The 17258-nt window shown below is 35.0% G+C and overlaps 1 long non-coding RNA gene across 1 annotated transcript in view; it reads right to left on the bottom strand.

The window, feature by feature from the left end:
- LOC126956413 (uncharacterized) overlaps positions 1-8163 on the bottom strand; it is a 33473-nt gene extending 25310 nt beyond the window's left edge. Inside the window, exon 1 of the long non-coding RNA XR_007726324.1 lies at positions 8022-8163. This is a non-coding gene — a long non-coding RNA (uncharacterized LOC126956413). The remainder of the gene's footprint in view (positions 1-8021) is intronic.
- Between the last annotated feature and the right edge of the window lie 9095 nt (positions 8164-17258).

The raw sequence follows: 17258 nt of genomic DNA, 5'->3' as shown, positions 1-17258 counted from the left end.
TAAATTTGGACTTTTACATTTGGTTCTATTTAATTCTGTACATTTTAGTCAGTTTTTCTCATACTTTAACTTCTTTTTGATCCCTGAGGTTTTCATTCACTGAAAAGGTATGGCCATGCAGACCATACCACTTATGTTATGCAGACCCATGCCAAATGGTACTCACTTTTTCCAGGTAAACTTTCTTCTTAAGAGATTTTGAACGCTACTTCAACCCTCACCCTAGAGAGAATTTTTGGTGCCAATTTGGTCTACTGGCTTTTGTCCCATGCTGTCTTGACTTGCCCCTTTTTCTCTTATGTAACTCGTCTGATTCTGTTTTATGAAGGAACTCTTTGGTTCCTTGCATTTTTTCATCTTCAATATTATAGCCACCATTCACTAACTGTCTCCTATGTGCCTACCACTATTCTAAATATGCATTTCTTTACAATTGGGTCTCATGTAATCCTCCAATTGACATACAAGAAAAAGTATTGCTGTTATCACCATTTTGCAAATTAGAAAAATGAGGTACGGAGAGATCATATCCCCAAGATCAGACCTTCAGTAAGTGATAAAGCCAGGATATTTAGAAGAAGCCAGTTCAGTGATGTTACTCTTCATTTCATATTTCAGAGTCTTTATAGCACTGAATCCATATTCCAATTTAAAATGAATAGCCATGGAATCCAGACTCTTTTTCTCTCAACATTTTTAAAATGTTACCCTGAAGTCTAGGGTACAGGTTAAATTATGTTCAGTGTTTGTTGTCATAGTTGTTATAAATTCTGCGTTAATAATATCACAACATCTTGCATTTCCAAACACCACTTTTCCAAATCATGCTTCAATAGCAGGAAAAAGGCAGAGTAGAAAGGGCATGGGCTGTGCAGTCAGTTATGGTTGCATTCAAATCTAGCTCTTTTGTTTTACCTATGTCACTTTGGGCAATTTATTTAATTTCCCTTAGGCTCGGTTACTTTTTCTTCTCATTAAGGATAATATCTGTTTTGGGGGATTGCTATGGGAATCAACTTAACACAAGTAAAACTGTTTGGCACATGCTTTGCACTCAATAATTTTGTCTTTATGTTTACTTAGAATTGAGATTGAACTTGTGATTCTTTTTATTTTTCTGCAGAAGTTTGAGAGAGATTTTTTTCCCCAAAAGTTGAGTCATTTTGTCAGATGCTCTGTGTTTAGTTTCATGACTTACCATAGTCTGCATAGAGTCTGCCATATATTCACTCATCATTCATTCACTCATTTATTTAGCAAGTAAGGCAGCAAGCAAGCATATGTAATAGAATTATTATGCCAGACTCTGTGCTAAACAGTGATTCAGAGGTATGTGAGAGCAATCTAGAAGTTCACAATCATATAGTGACAGAGGTATGAGAGAAATAAACAAGGGAGCTAAGTTTATATTAAAATCTGAATAGAGACAGTATTATCCAGATCTTCTCCCTGCTAAGGTGATCTGTACTCAACAGCTCCTTACATTTGGTTTCATCCATAGTTACCTAAATGTCCTTATAAGATTCATTTCTTCTCTGAAATGCCATGCCTCTATAATCGTGTCATGGTTGGTTCTCTTTTTAAATTCTTACTTAAATGACATTGACTACATTCCCTCACTAAGGTTTATAGAATTTATTGGAAATAGAATGCCTAATTTACAACCAGTATCACTTTGCATCCTTTATAATAGGTCAGGTTTGTACATAACATAATGTTTTCAGTGTGGCCAATTTACCTGATACCTAGCTGGAAATTTTTGTAACAATCATTTGCCCTATTTTTTCTAACACGTTTTGGGGACCTCCTATAACCCCTTTTATTTTTTCTTCATCTTTTCCTTTGTTACTCAAAGTATCTAATAGTTTTATCTGGGCATTCCCCCACTAAAACCTTCTATTAAAGTAATATTTTAAAATACATATCACATTGACCTGAATATGTTTGGATACATACAGCAGAATACTCAAGCAGCCGCAATGTGATACACATTAATACACACTTGAAGACACACTTGAACTTCAATCATGATATCCTTGGGTTGAACCTCTGTAAAGAATTAAGGTAGAAAATTTGGCATACTCTTGCCTGTTGGGAATAAGTTTACATAAGCAAAGACAGAGCTTTGGTGGCAAACTACCACAGTCAAACTTACAGATGACATAAAGAAGGCTTCAATTGTTGACCTTTTCTAGCATTCTCTACTTCCAATATTCTGTTATTCTTTCCTTTCAGTGCATTTATACCACATTCTTTGTATTATCACCTGCCTCTATCCTAGTATGTAAGTTTCATGAACAGAAGAAAGTTCGGTAACTATTGTGTTACCAGGATGTTCCTCAAATAAGAATGAATGACATGAACTGGTAATATAGCACTGAAAATATAGTAAGAGTTAAATGTTTTAGTTAGTATCATATAGTATTTGGAGAGACACTTTCTTTCTTTCTTTCTTTGGAGGCAGAGTCTTATACTGTTGCCCAGGCTGGAGTGCAGTGGTGCGATCTCAGCTCACTGCAACCTCCGTCTCCCAGGTTCAAGCGATTCTCCTGCCTCAGCCTCCGGAGTAACTGGGATTACAGGAGCATGCCACCATGCCCAGTTAATTTTTGTATTTTTTTAGTAGAGACAGGGTTTCACTATGTTGGCTAGGCTGGTCTTGAACTCCTGACCTTGTGATCTGCCCGCCTCGGCCTCCCAAAGTGCTGGGATTACAGGCATGAGTCTCCGCGCCCGGCTGGAGAAACATTTTTTCAAGACGAAAAGATGTATTCTAAATTAGAGCCACATATGGAAATTAGGATTCTTGCCTCCTCCAACTCTAAACTTACGCAATTGTAAAACCCCTTTGCTAGAAAATGCCAATATCATATCTCTTTTGGAGAGACACTTTCTAAAACAGATATGATATTGGCATTCTAGACCAAAGGGATTTTACAATTGCAAGAGTTTAGAGTTGGAGGCAAGAGTCCTAATTTCCATATGTGGCTCTAATTTAGAATACATCTTTTCGTCTTGAAAAAATATTTACTATCATGGAAAATTTATTGCTATAGCTGTAAAATAATGATCAAGCTGTAGAATGAAGACTAGGAAGCTCAAGTTTTCTTTCATTCCATCTTTACAACAATGATTTTATTTATTCATGAGTGGAAGGTTATGGCACTGAGAATAGAGATGTAGATGCAGAAAAGAAAAAGGTTTAATCATTGCTCTTGAGCATTCTCTGGCAAAATAGGATAAGAAAACTTACAATTGAATCAGAATGTATGAAGGACTAGCATCTAACTAAATGTGGCACAGAATTATGCTCCTAACAGAGATTGGAGTAAGGGAAGATAAAGTAAGTAAATCTCCAAATGGAGACAATTAATGAATTGAATTTTTAAAAAGTAAAGAGAAGTAAGGCAGGATGTTCAAAATGATGAAATTCTAACATGCTCAGAATAATACTTTTATCACGTGGACTAATACTTTCCATGAATTAATGTTGATTCAAGCAATTTAATTCATGATTTAATGTATGTGTTCTTTGGTCCTATACTAAAGAACAATTTGCAACTCATGAACTTTAAGTATAAACACAAATAATACTCTTGTTTCTTATTTAGTTCATGTAAATATTTCAGCAGCACAATGAGAGCAACGAACCATATTTTGAAGCCTCTGCTCCCTACAGGTAAAAGTTTTCCTCTTTATTTCCTTAATGATTTCAAACCTGCAAAAGTGTCATCTGTATTCCTTATGACCAGTTTCCTTTGGCTAAATTCAGACTTTTTCCTATATAAACTGTTATCAACATAGCCACCAAAATTGTACTCAAAAGAGATTCAATATTCCTCCACATTTTCCTTTTTTTATGACTTCCCTTGCTACCACACACAATTGACCACAATCTCCTCGTGGACAATTTTTATAGACTTACCTTTATAAACTTCCTTGTTTTCCTAATGTTTTCTAATTGATTCTCACTAGAATTTAAGCTCCAAGAAAGCAGTGTTCTCACTTGTTTTGTTCACTGACATATCCCAAACTCTGAAACAGTGCCAGATGCATATAGGCACTCAAAAAATACTTGAAAACAATACATTGTTCACTTCCCACTTTGTAGGAAAACAGGTAGAGACTGCTAAAAACATGAACAATGTATTTTTAATCCTTCCTGTCCTTTTCACTAGATGTCAATTTCTTTTTTCAATGACATTATATGAGAAAGATTGTTTAACGTTAGGATAGAAATACATATTCATTGCAAAAAATTTAGAAATAAAACTTATAATTTCACTCTACCAAGATAAAACTACTGTTTATATGTGAGCATATATAGTTTCAGGGTTTTTATCTATGTGTATAGATTGGATTAATATTTAATTAGATCACAGATATACAGTTAGGAACATGATAGAATAAATGGTGAATACAGAAAAGTTCAACTGAGATCAAAGAAAGAGACACACTTTTTCACATGCTAAGTGAGATTAAAAAAAGATCAATTTTAACATTGTTAACTAAGCTTGTAAAGACATTAAAATCTGGTTACTTTAGCTAACTTTCCTGGTAGGATGTATGACCTCATTAATCACTTTAGAAATCTGAAAATTGATTTAAGAGGCTGTCTCAGAAAGGCTGTCTTAGTTAGTTCAGGTTACTATAACAAATTACCCTTGGCTGAGTAGTTTAAACAACAAACATTTATTTCTCACAGTTCTGGAATCTGGAAATCTGAGATCAGGTGCCAGCATCATCTGGCAGTGAGGGCCATCTTCCACGCTGCAGAAAACCAGCTTTTCCTTAAAACCCTCTGCTAGTTCTCTGGCGTCTTTTTCTAAGGGCACTAATCCCATTCATGAGGGCTCCACCCTCGTGACCTAATCACTTCCCATAGGCCCTACCTCCAAAAAGCATCACTTTGGGGATTATATTTCAAGATATGAAATTTGGGGGGGAGGGGGCACAAACAGTTCATAACAAAGATAAAGCAAGATGTTAATTTATCCTTCCCACTTAGGATGATAGGGTTAACAAAGAAAATAGTGCACCTACTTAAAATTTTTTTTTAACTTGCTGTTGTAATTTAAAAGCCATTAACCACCTACTCTTGTCTCATAATCATTGGAATTGTTGTTGATTAACCAATGAATGCATAATTTATTCTGAAAAATAAGCTCACATGGCCAGTTTTCAACATGTTTATAAAAATTGTGTTTATTAATTTTGGCTGGGCATGGTGGTTCACACCCGTAATCCCAGCACTTTGGGAGGCTGAGGCAGGTGGATCACAAGGTCAGGCATTCGAGACCAGCCTGGCCAACAGAGTGAAACTCCAGTGGCGGGTCTCTGTAATCCCAGCTACTCAGGAGGCTGAGGCATGAGAATCACTTGAACCTGGGAGGCAGAGGTTGCAGTGAGCTGAGATCGTGCCACTGCACTCCAGCCCAGGTGACAGTGCAAGATTCCATCTCAAAAAAAAAAAAAAAAAAAAAAAAGTACTATCTCCTAAAATAACTCAAGTCTCCTCCAAACTTCCCAAAGATGTATTTTTCTTCTTATTTCTATGAAAGCACCCATAGTTACCTTGAAAGCAGGACTGAAGCTCCCTCAGCATAAAGAGCACTACAATTGAAACCCACAGGCCAAGATCGAATGCCTCGTTCTTTATTTTTTCACCATATGACATTAAACAAGCAACCCATTTTTCCAAGTTTTCCTGAGCCTGGAGCTTCACCAATGAGAAAAGTAGGTGAGGTCATCTCTAAAGACCCTATCATTCTTATATTTTATAACCTTATAATAAATCACTTTATATTACAAAGATCTTTAGGGTTCTGTGTAGTTAAATGTATTTCATATTTTAAATTTTTGTTGTTGTCATTTTTTTTCCTGTATGTTTTTCTATAACCACTTTGATTGACAGGAGTCTCTTTACCTGTCCTTTGCAATGCTGCGTAATCTTTAGCAATTAGGTTAGTCAAACTGACATAAATCATGACTTCCTTCCTACTACAAATTTTTATGTGAAATGTGTACAACTAGAAACGTGGGCTATGGAAGTTTCACACAATTCAATTTTTCCATTATAAATGCAATCTATTTACTTTAAAATTTTTCTAGCGGTTTAAACTTTGCCTGAACCAGCAATTTAGAGCAGTCTCTAAAAAAAATAAAATTAAAGAAGGTAGCATTCATATTTGTGCTGACCTCCAACTCACACTGTGTGTCTCACAGTGAGTCTTAGCATGAGACATGTGATTGAAGGATACTCCCGTGAAACAGCTGCTCAGAGGGAAGGATGTATGATCTGAGTCCAGTTCAGAAAAGACAGATGTCCACCTGGAAATCCCTCAGTCTAGTAGAAATGACAATCCTGTGTGTTGTTGTGTCATCCAAGAAGCTCAAAACTGAATGGGCATACAGGCAATATTAATCCTTTGAACCTTCAGAGGGGCCACTGCTTTGTGATTAAAGATAGGTCCTAGTCACCTGGTCCCATTAGTTCATGAATGATGATGACCTTTTTAACAAGACTCTGAAGTCAGCTTTAAAGTAAGGCACCAAAATGGAATTTAATAAAACACAGAACCTAGAAAATTGAAAACAGGAAAAAGTTAAGGTACTCTAACATTACAGGACTTGAAAGCATTCTTCTTCTTCTGCCATATCAAGCAACCTAGTTTTAAAAGACCCAGTAAAGAGAAAAATAACAGTGATAAGGTAATGAATATTTTTATGGAATGGTTACTGTACGTTAGAAAATGTTTTGAGGTCTTTATTAGACCAAAACAGAATAATTCAGTTTTAATGCCATAACAAACATTACATTTAAAAATGTAAGTTGAGTTCTGACAGGGTGTAGCTTTATATAATCTGTAGGTACTTAATACATGCTTAAGGGAGAATGATGAGAATATTGATCACTATCTATCAATAGTGATAGAATATGAAAACAGAATATGGCAAAAGGAAGTTCTTCCCTTCTGTTTATGTAGTCATACTTATTTACCTTATTTTAATTAAGAAAGATATGTTAACTTAGAAAACCAGAATGAAACTAATCTAACTTTCAGAATCATCAGTATGAAGAAAAACTTTGTTGAGGGCTTATTTTATTCCCCAAAATTCAGAAGATTAAAACCATTTTTAATTTAATGTGGCCATATTATTTCCAACCTGAATTTCAAATAAATTATATGACCTATTTCAAGACATATACAACTGTTTCAAACACACTTTGAAACAATTAAATAGAAAGTTTGCGCCTTCTTTGAAGAATGTGGTGTACACTTCATTTTTTTTTAGTTTAAAATTATGCCCATGGTTGAAAATTAATAAATAAAACTTCTAGATTTTAGTTTAGTAACCAACTGTGAAAAATAACCTCTCAGAACTGTATCAGGTTTTTTTTTCCTTCTTTTGCTCTTTCTTTCTTTTTTCTTTCTCTTACTTTCAATTGTATGATAAATTCTGGATTATGTCTTACTAAGGCTTCAACACTACATTTAATGAAGTTGTTGAACTTTTAACCTTTGAGTTCAACACACTTGAAAACTACCACCAATATCTACTGCACTTTTTTCTGTAGTTCTGTGTCAAATATAGTGAGGGTCTTTTCGTGTAGGGGACTATTTACACAGGTTCTTTGTAAAAACAAATGGAAGGCATTTCATTTTTACTGGTCTTTTTTAAAATTCTGGAAGAAAAACATGCTGGGGTTCCCTAGAACAACCTCCTCCCCTATCCTGCTCCTCTGTTGGTAATTGCTTTACAAATAAAGAGTTCCTGAGTGTCAGCTTCCAGTGAAAAGTCATTTATTCATAACCAGACATCCAGCTTCCCAACAGAAAGGATTGTTTTTTCCGAGATCGTCTCATATCTTTCAAACTCATCCTGTCTATTCAGCCATGCATTCTGCCTGCAAGGCAGCACAAGCAGCATTTCTTAGTTTCATAACCAAACAGTAGCAATGCTTTCAAAGGAATCAAAAGGAAGGAACTTTTTTTTTTTAATGTAGGATTTATACTTACCTTTTCCTCTTTGTGTCATTAAACCGTTATAAATGTTGGCCCAAGCTCCGTTCTTCGATAGGGAACCAAAAAAAACCAGGCAATTCTCTGTCTTATTTGTTAGAGGAATAATCTGATGAGCAGTGAACACTAGAGGGGGAGCTTACCCGTTCAGGAGCGTGAGTGAAAGCTTCAGACCCTCTGGAAGAGGATCAGAGTGATACCAGAGCTGCTGACTTAAACAAGGCAAGCTAAGATTTGGTCAGCAGAGGTTCCAAAGTCAAAAGGTCAAGAATGGTAGGTAGCCAATTTATTGTCACTTTCCAAAACGGCAAGAAATCAGTGACATTGAGAAATTTAACTGCTGCTTATACCATGATATGGAATATTTTAAAAATCTCTCTGGAGGCAGCTATACCATGAGGAGTAGGATTACAGAGGCTTTCTCCCCTTGACTAGGACTCTCTGTCATTTAAATGTCTAAGGAATGATGGAATGAATTATCATAAAATTTTGACAAATTTGATGGCTCAAGCAAGAGGGGAAAATAGGCATTCCGATTATTAGGTTGTAATAAGACATGACATTTAAAATGAGTTTACATGGCAGTTAGACAGACCTTTGCTTTTTTCCCCTTGGTTTAAAAACACTGGGATCCTTTTATTTGGAAAGGAATTAACTTATTTCAGTTTCTCTTCTCTCTAGTTTATCAATTATGAATCCTATTACACCAATTATACATTTCCATCCCTTGTAACCATAGTCCAATTGCTTTCCACAATTTGCCTAAATTTAAAAAAAAAGAACATACCTTGAAAGCAGTAGAATATTTAAGTAGAGATATTTAGTATAATTTTGGTAGAAAAATATAAGAAATATAAGTTGTTTTTTCATTTGTTATTAGGTTATTTTTTTCTGTATCATCTTATAACATCTAGATAAGATGCATTGATTTAGAAGAACAAACTATACTTTTCAAAAAGAAATAAAGCAGTAAAAGTGATTAATCAAAGAATTGAAAAACAACAGTAATTTTCTCTGATGCCATTCACCCCTACTTCTTTACCAAATATAAACTTCTCTTTCAAATAATCTATCTCTCTAAGTCACATGAGCAATCCAAATTATTATGTTTATATTATTTACTAAAAATGTTTGGCTTAAAAAAGATAATTCAATCACAATCTGCTCTTTGGAAACATCGTGAAATTCTAGTTAAAAATTAATAGAGTCTGTGGCATTTTAAATCTATGTACCATTAGTATGTTAGAAAACAGATATTTCTGTAAAAAAAAAAAAAAAGAAGAAGAAATAAAGACTTTTTTTAAGAACTATGTTTAGCATGATTTTAACTTTGTCAGACTCCAACTACTAAAAGCGGAAAGAAGTCCCCTGACTTTAGAAAGTGAGCTCTGTATAGATGGCCTGATAACTGATCACCTGACTTTACCTAAACTTGCTTGAATTATACGAACAAAATAATGTGGATGATGAAATTTTTCCCCAGCAATACATAAAAATGTAGATTTGTCTTTGCTTTCCGAGAGACGTTTTGGAACCGTGATGACCAGATCTTTAGAATTTTCTTCTGATTCTAGTAGTGCAATCCCCAGAGGTTAGTCAAAAGCTAGTAGTCATTTCCCACAGACCTGGATAGCAACAATTACTTAGACAGTTTTTATTTCCATAACTAAATAAAAGAGCAGAGGAAGTGTGAATTAAATGTAGTTATTCTAAGTTTCTAGGGTTTACCGCATGGAAGCCAACTGTTGAACTGCTAATGAAAACCAATTTTGAAGCTGCTGAGCTGGCCTTCGAATGCATCCTTCATGCTCTGCTCACAGGTACCTGCAAATTGTGTAGGTGGCCAAGCAATGAAGACATACCTTGAGCTTGGAGTATGCAGTTTTGGGGTTAAGCAATTTGGAGGAAGCAGGAGCTGGCCAAGTAAATGTAACGTTTCCTTTGTATCACTGGAACTAGAGCCATTTTGCTCACCCAATAAAAATGTCTAGCTAGGCCGGGCACGGTGGCTCAAGCCTGTAATCCCAGCACTTTGGAAGGCCGAGGTGGGCGGATCACGAGGTCGGAGATGGAGACCCTCCTGGCTAACTCGGTGAAACCCCGTCTCTAATAAAAATACAAAAAATTAGCCGCGCGTGGTGGCGGGCGCCTGTTGTCCCAGCTGAATCCGGGAGGCGGAGCTTGCAGTGAGCCGAGATCGCACCGCTGGACTCCAGCCTGGGCGACAGAGGGAGACTCCGTCTCAAAAAAAATAAACAAATAAATAAATAAATAAATAAATAAATGTCTAGCTAATAATTTTGGTCACATCACAGGAAAAAAAAAAAAAAAAAAGATTGCCTGTTAAAAAAAAAAAAAAAACTTCTAAATCATCTGTGAATATTAATTAAACTGTACTGGAACGTTTCAATTCCTTAAGTCAGATCCAAAAATACAACAGAAAGAGAAAGGGGACAGGGCCTATCAGTAAACATAATATGCTTAGAAATTATATCCAACATTAATCACATTTTTCCTGAGTCCCTTGGACTGTGCAGTGCTTGAACGCTTTCTGACCAATTATTTCCTTTAATACATGAGACATTTTTTCTTTTAATTTTTTAAAATTAAATGTACCTAAATTTAGAATTTTTCTCTTATTCTAACTTTATGCTTAGTAAGATAAGATTTTTTCTTATTCAATTTCAGTTTTTCCATTTTCATTTTATTTTTGGAAGGTGAAAATAATTGATATAGAAAACAAAATATTATCTCCTGGGAGTGGTAGCTCACGCCTGTAATCCCAGCATTTTGGGAGGCTGAGGCTGGTGGATCACCTGAGGTCAGGAGTTCGAGACTGGCCTTGCCAACATGGTGAAACCCTGTCTCTACTAATTATACAAAAATTAGTTGAGCATGGTGGTATGGGCCTGCAATCCCAGCTACTCGGGAAACTGAGGGAGGAAAGTCGCTTGAACCCGGGAGGTGGAGGTTGCAGTGAGCTAAGATGGCACCACTGCTAAGATGCCTGGGTGACAGAGCGAGATTCCGTGTATAAAAAAAAAAAAAGAAAAAAGGGAAGGAAGGAAGGAAGGAAGGACAAGATATCTGGCATGTTTATTTTATGCATGTCATTTACTATATTAAATGTGTTTCTCGCATTAACTTTATTGTGCCAAAATTGCAAAGATGAAAATATTACAGCCAAGTCATTAGTTAAGTCTCTAAACATCATTTTAGACACATAAATAAGTTTGACACCTAGAAGTATGAAATAGAGAAAACACAAAATGATTACTGTTCTTATAAATTGTTTAATAGAAAATTAGCTAAGTATTATGGTTACTTGACAAAAAAAAAAGTAATAAATTTTCCTACGGTTTTTATTTATAAGAATAGATTAGTATAAATGTCTCTGATAATGATTACCAATCCAGAATGAGAATCCATGTCATTGTTCTTTAAGGTTTTTTAAAATATCATTCCCAAACATTTCATAAAAACAGGCTTCTGTTTTTTGTTTTTTGTTTTTTTTTTTCCTGTGGCCTACTTACGGCATATTTTACTTTGAAACATAAAATGAAAGAGAGAGAGAGAGAGGTGAGCATGTATTTGTAAAGAAAAGTAATAAAAATATCCAGAATCTACAAATAACTTAAACAAATTTATAAGAAAAAACAAACAACTCCATCAAAAAGTAGGTGAAAGATATGAGCAGATACTTCTCCAAAGACGACATTTATGTGGCCAACATAAATGAAGGACAATATGAAAAAAGCTCATCATCACTGGTGATTAGAGAAATGCAAATCAAAATCACAATGAGATACCATCTCATGCCAGTTAGAATGGCTATCATTAAAAAGTCAGAAAACAACAGATGCTGGAGAGGATGTGGAGAAATGAGAACACTTTTACACTGTTGGTGGAGTGTAAATTAGTTCAACCATTGTGGAAGGTGGAAGACGGTGTGGCAATTCCTCAGGGATATAGAACTAGAAATATCGTTTGACCCAGTGATCCCATTACTGGGTATATACTCAATGGATAATAAATCATACTACTATAAAGACACATGCACACGTATATTTATTGTGGCACTATTCACAATAGCAAAGACTTGGAACCAACCCAAATGCCCATCAATGATAGACTGGATTAAGAAAATGTGGCACAGGTACACCATGGAATACTGTGCAGCCATAAAAAAGGATGAGTTCATGTCCTTTGTAGTGACATGGATGAAGCTGGAAACCATCATTCTAAGCAAACTATCACAAGGACAGAAAACCAAACACCGCATGTTCTCACTCATAAGTGGCAGTTGAACAAAGAGAACACATGGACACAGGGAGGGGAACATCACACATTAGGGCCTGTCAGGGGGTGGGGGTCTAGAGAAGGGATAGCATTGGAAGAAATACCTAACATAGATGACGGGTTGATGGGTGTAGCAAACCATGATGGCACATGTATACCTATGTAACAAACCTGCACGTTCTGCATATGTATCCCAGAATTTAAAGTATATAAAAAAGAATATAAATATTAAAAATAAAAATTTTTTACTAAAGATTTGAAATCAAATGACAAGTTTGTTTCTTTACATAGAATTGTGTTAGGAAATGTGGTTGACAGTGGAAACGCATATGTCTTTATTAGCAAATTGTTCTCACAGAGGTCAATACATACTTCATTGATTTATTGATTCAATAAATAAATATTGAACACCTACTGTGTAGCAAGCGCTATATTCAAGTCTGGCTTATTTTTGTGAACATGGCAAGAAAAGTGAGCAATATTATGAAGCTTATACCATAGTAGAGGTTTAGGTAAACAAATCCACAAGTATGACAAAGCAAGAGAAGGTTACTATTGCATATAGAAGGAAATCCCTTCACCCAGATTTCATTAATCTTGAAAGATGGTCAGGATAAGTGGTAAAACTGGCCTGAATGAGTGAAAAAATAATGTAGAAAGAAAGAGGAGGGGATTTGAAAAAAAAGAGACTATTACTAAAGGAAAAATGAATGTGAGAATGCAATAGTCCAAAGAAGAAGGAATGGGGTGAAAGTAATAGGTCCCCAAAGGCCATAATATAAAAGGAAGTTGTTAGCCATGTTATGAGTTTGACTTTATCCAGAAGTAATGGAGAGCTATCGAATGGTTTTAAACAACAGAATGATCAAACCAGATTTGCATTTCAGAAAGCTTCTTCTCACAACCATGTGGGGAATGAAGGGGGACAAAATTTAAGGCAAGGAGTTCATACAGGAGAGATGATTGTAGTCTAAACTAACACAGTGACAGTGATTATGGAGAGTAGCAGCCCTAGAAAACAGCTATTTAGAAGGTAGAATGGGCAGAGGTTAGTCTTGGCTTGGATGTGAGAGAAAAGGGAGAAGTGGTAGTCAAAGATATAAGCAGTATACAAATCATACCAAATTATTTCAATGCTACATATAATTTCCTTATATGTGCTAATCCACTATATACCCAAATATAAGGAAATGATACCATAAAGAAGAAGGTGTCATAAATAGAAGTTTATTTATCTAAACATTCTCCATAATCTCAAATACCATGATGATACTTTGACATGCAATCAGTTTTTCTCATTTTTCGGGGAACACAATTTTTTCTTAACCATTTTACTTTTTACCGATACTTTTCAAGTTTAAAGAAAATTGCTATGTTTTCTATAAAATTACGTAAAACAAAAATGTCCAAAAATAAGAAAAATTATGGCCTGTATAGTATCATCAATACTTGCCAAATGATCAATTACATAGAAAATACCCAATAACTTACAAATAAACTTTTTTCCCAGTCTTAATAATGACAAGGTCAAACCAAAAACAGCACTTTGTGGAGAGATATTATAATATTTAGAAATGTTGTTTGTATAATTATTTATGTAAGTATACATCAAAATATGTGCATTAATCTTTTAATTTGGTTCTATTTATCTATTGTATCATTCAACAAACTATCATTTTATGAAATATAAACATTTATGCAAATTTTATATGAAATTATAAAAATCAAGGGAATTATAGGCTTACAACATTCCCTCATTCTAGGTTTATTATTTTTAAACATTGTTGGAGAGAGAAAAAGAGAGACAGAGACAGAGAAACAATTTAGTTAGCACCAAATAATTCACCTCCATTCTGAAAAACTGACCTGGGGAAAAGATGAGAATAACCAGGCAATAGTGAATGTAGATATTTGCCTAGAACACTTGATCCCAACATTTACAGTTTTGATAGTAGTATGCTTTTGGTTCCGTGAGAAGATAAGTGAGGTCAGAATCCACTGATCTGGCAGTTTCTTTGGTTTCATAATAAACATCCCAGTGGTTTAAGCAAAAAGTAGGAGTAGAACATAGGGCAGGATGAGAGTGTGGAATTTTGTTAATTTCCTGCTCTTGATTTGGGTGTCTAATACACACTTTTCTGAATTAAAAAATGTTTTCACTGCCCTGAAGTCAGAGCAAAATCAATATTCTTTGAACCACTTGTGTCACCCTAGATCTTCCAGGAATCAAGATGAATATGGGCAGGTGGGGTGTACCATGGACTTGCTAGTTGGCCAGTTGTTGACATTTTTTGAGACTGTCAAATACAATTACATCTGAAATTTTAATTGATAAATATTTCTAAAATATACAGCCAAGTATCTCTAGCCTGCTGGTAGGAAAGAAGTTAAGTGGAGACTACTGGCTATGAAAAATATAATACAGAAGATTTATCTTGTGGTGGAATTATTCTAATATTTATGAGGACAACTTATATATTACAAAGAAAGTTCCTTATAGGTAAGATGCCATATACTTTTCCAGTTTATTTCACATTATTGCTGTTTCTTAGTTTTATTAATAATAGTACCGTTTTGTTCTTAAACACATTTAACTCTTTGCAAGCCACTGATTTCACTGGGTCTTTTGCTGGGCACCTTCATTTCTTTCTCAATCAATTTCACTTAAGATTTTCAAGTCTCTTAAGCCTAGGTTTGGATGATAAAACACATGGTTACCCTCCTACTAGGACTTTAGGATCATAGATGCTTGGGCAATACGGGCATATAGTATTCTAGGGTGAACCTCGTATTTTCAGACATTATAAAATGACATAGGGTTCAATATCAAATGGTGACATGATGTATTTTGACATTCAACTGGTTCTGAAAATGATAACAATAAAGATAAGAAAATCCTAAGATAATGAAATTATGTAAAAATTGTGTGAACAAGGCACTAAGTATGTATGCTTTGTGTAACTGGTGAAAATAAACCTTTGGTTACATAACTTTTATTGGTTATTCTCATGATTGCATTATATTTTAAAAGTTATGAAAAAGTAAGATCCAAAAGTTTCTCTGACTCGGGTCTCCATGAATGGTATTAGGGATTTCTAGTCTCATAAAAAGTAAGATTAATGTTTGACTATCAGCACACTATCTTTTGTCATCCTGCACAAAACTTTTAACTTTGGAATATCGTTTTACACTAGTAAACCATTGGGAGCTTGTACTCACATTATCCTCAGCTCATCCAAATGAGCTCACTTGGTTAAATGGTGCAAATTAAGGAGCAAGTTTTATGAAATTTGTAAACCTTAAGTGAAAATGATAAAGAAAGAAATGAAGGTGCCCAGCAAAAGACACAGTGAAATAAGTGGCTTGCAAAGTGTTAAATGTGTTTATTTGCACTTTCAAAGTTCAAATTTCCTCATACATTTTCATACTGATGGAGATAAAATGCTAAAGTCTTAAATCCCTCTATGCCATGCTGAGTTGCTAAGGGCTGTTGAGTTTTTGTTATTTCTCCTCTCGAGTTAGCTCTGATTATGCCTGCTGAGTGAAAAATTTGTATTTGCCGACAGAAATAGGAACCACCCCACGTGCACTTGCACTCAGCAAATGCTCCAATACATCACAAAGATTTGCTCAACCCACCTTCAGAGGCCAAATCGAGCATGTTATTTTCTGTTTAGATCTGATTCTGGAGCCTATCAGTCAGGAGTGTTTTCCAATCTCTGATTAAAGCAAGGCCTACAAAGCTGGAAGTGTTCACACACAGTCTCATTAGAGCACTGGATAGAGTGACCCAGGCCTTCTAACACAAAGCTCTGAGTGAACTTCAAATATGAGAGTGCATCAATCAAATCCAAGCAAGGCTTTTATGTCATTTTTCTACTTTGCCTTTAAAGTCCTATAGGAATGCCCTTTCCAGCTGTACAGCCGAAATGCATTCAATAGAAACAAAAAAGCAAAGACCCCCCCCAACCCCCTGACCCCTCCAAATGGGTATAATTTTTACCTCCCCCACAAAGCATTAGAGAGTCTTCTGGCATTTTAAATTATTTAGCATGTTCAACAATACAGCGGAGAATATATTCGCATCACTCAATGGCTCTGTATTAATTATTAGTGCCCATTTGAAAGGGAAACCAATAAGGTCAAAGGCAATGAGATTGCATATTGTATGTTTTAAATAGAGGTAGCTGAGAGACTGGGGGGAAAATAAGGCAATGCTGATGGAGCTTTTTTATGCCCTGTCCCCAATTTTTGCTTTTTTGGAGTTGTCTTATATCATTAAGAAAACAAAAAAGCAAAAGAATAAAATGAAAAAGCATCACCAAAACTCGTGGCAAGAAAGATGATAAGGCATAAGTCTGAGAAAGAGGAGTGAGGCATTTAATGTTTGTTTTACATGCTGCTCAGGGCGCTAGAGTCATTTTCAAAGATACATTTTTAAAAGATACGCATAACGGCAAACAATATAAATTTGTCCACTAATATCATTAGAGGAAAATGCATGAGTGCAGTTAGTAGTGATTATTAAATTTAAGAACTTTTGCTCCAAACATTGTGCCAAAAAATATTATACCACAACATCAGTATGAATTGAATAAAATGAGCTTTCGAATCCCGAAAAACAAAATAATTTAAAAGGAGAAAATATATCTTCACTACAGAGTAGATAAAATTTCCTGAATTTTATACCTCTTTGTGAATAAGTCAATGGTTCAACTATGGAAGATAATCTATCTTGATCCAATTAGAAAAAGCGATGTACCAAAAGTATAGTGCATGTTGTAATATAGGGCAAATATATCGTTTATTCAAGGGAATTCCCTGTATGTGTACATTTGTTTCCATTTCTAGTATTTTTAGGCAAATACTAACCACAAATAGCACTTCACCCACTCAAATATATTGCAGCATGTAAAAGAGTGCTTGAATTTAGAG

The sequence above is a fragment of the Macaca thibetana genome, chromosome 6 (genome assembly GCF_024542745.1).
Source record: "Macaca thibetana thibetana isolate TM-01 chromosome 6, ASM2454274v1, whole genome shotgun sequence".
In the NCBI taxonomy this organism is placed as follows: Eukaryota; Metazoa; Chordata; class Mammalia; order Primates; family Cercopithecidae; genus Macaca; species Macaca thibetana.
The sequence above is the reverse complement of the archived record's forward strand: the minus strand, read 5'-3'. Positions and strand labels throughout refer to the sequence as shown.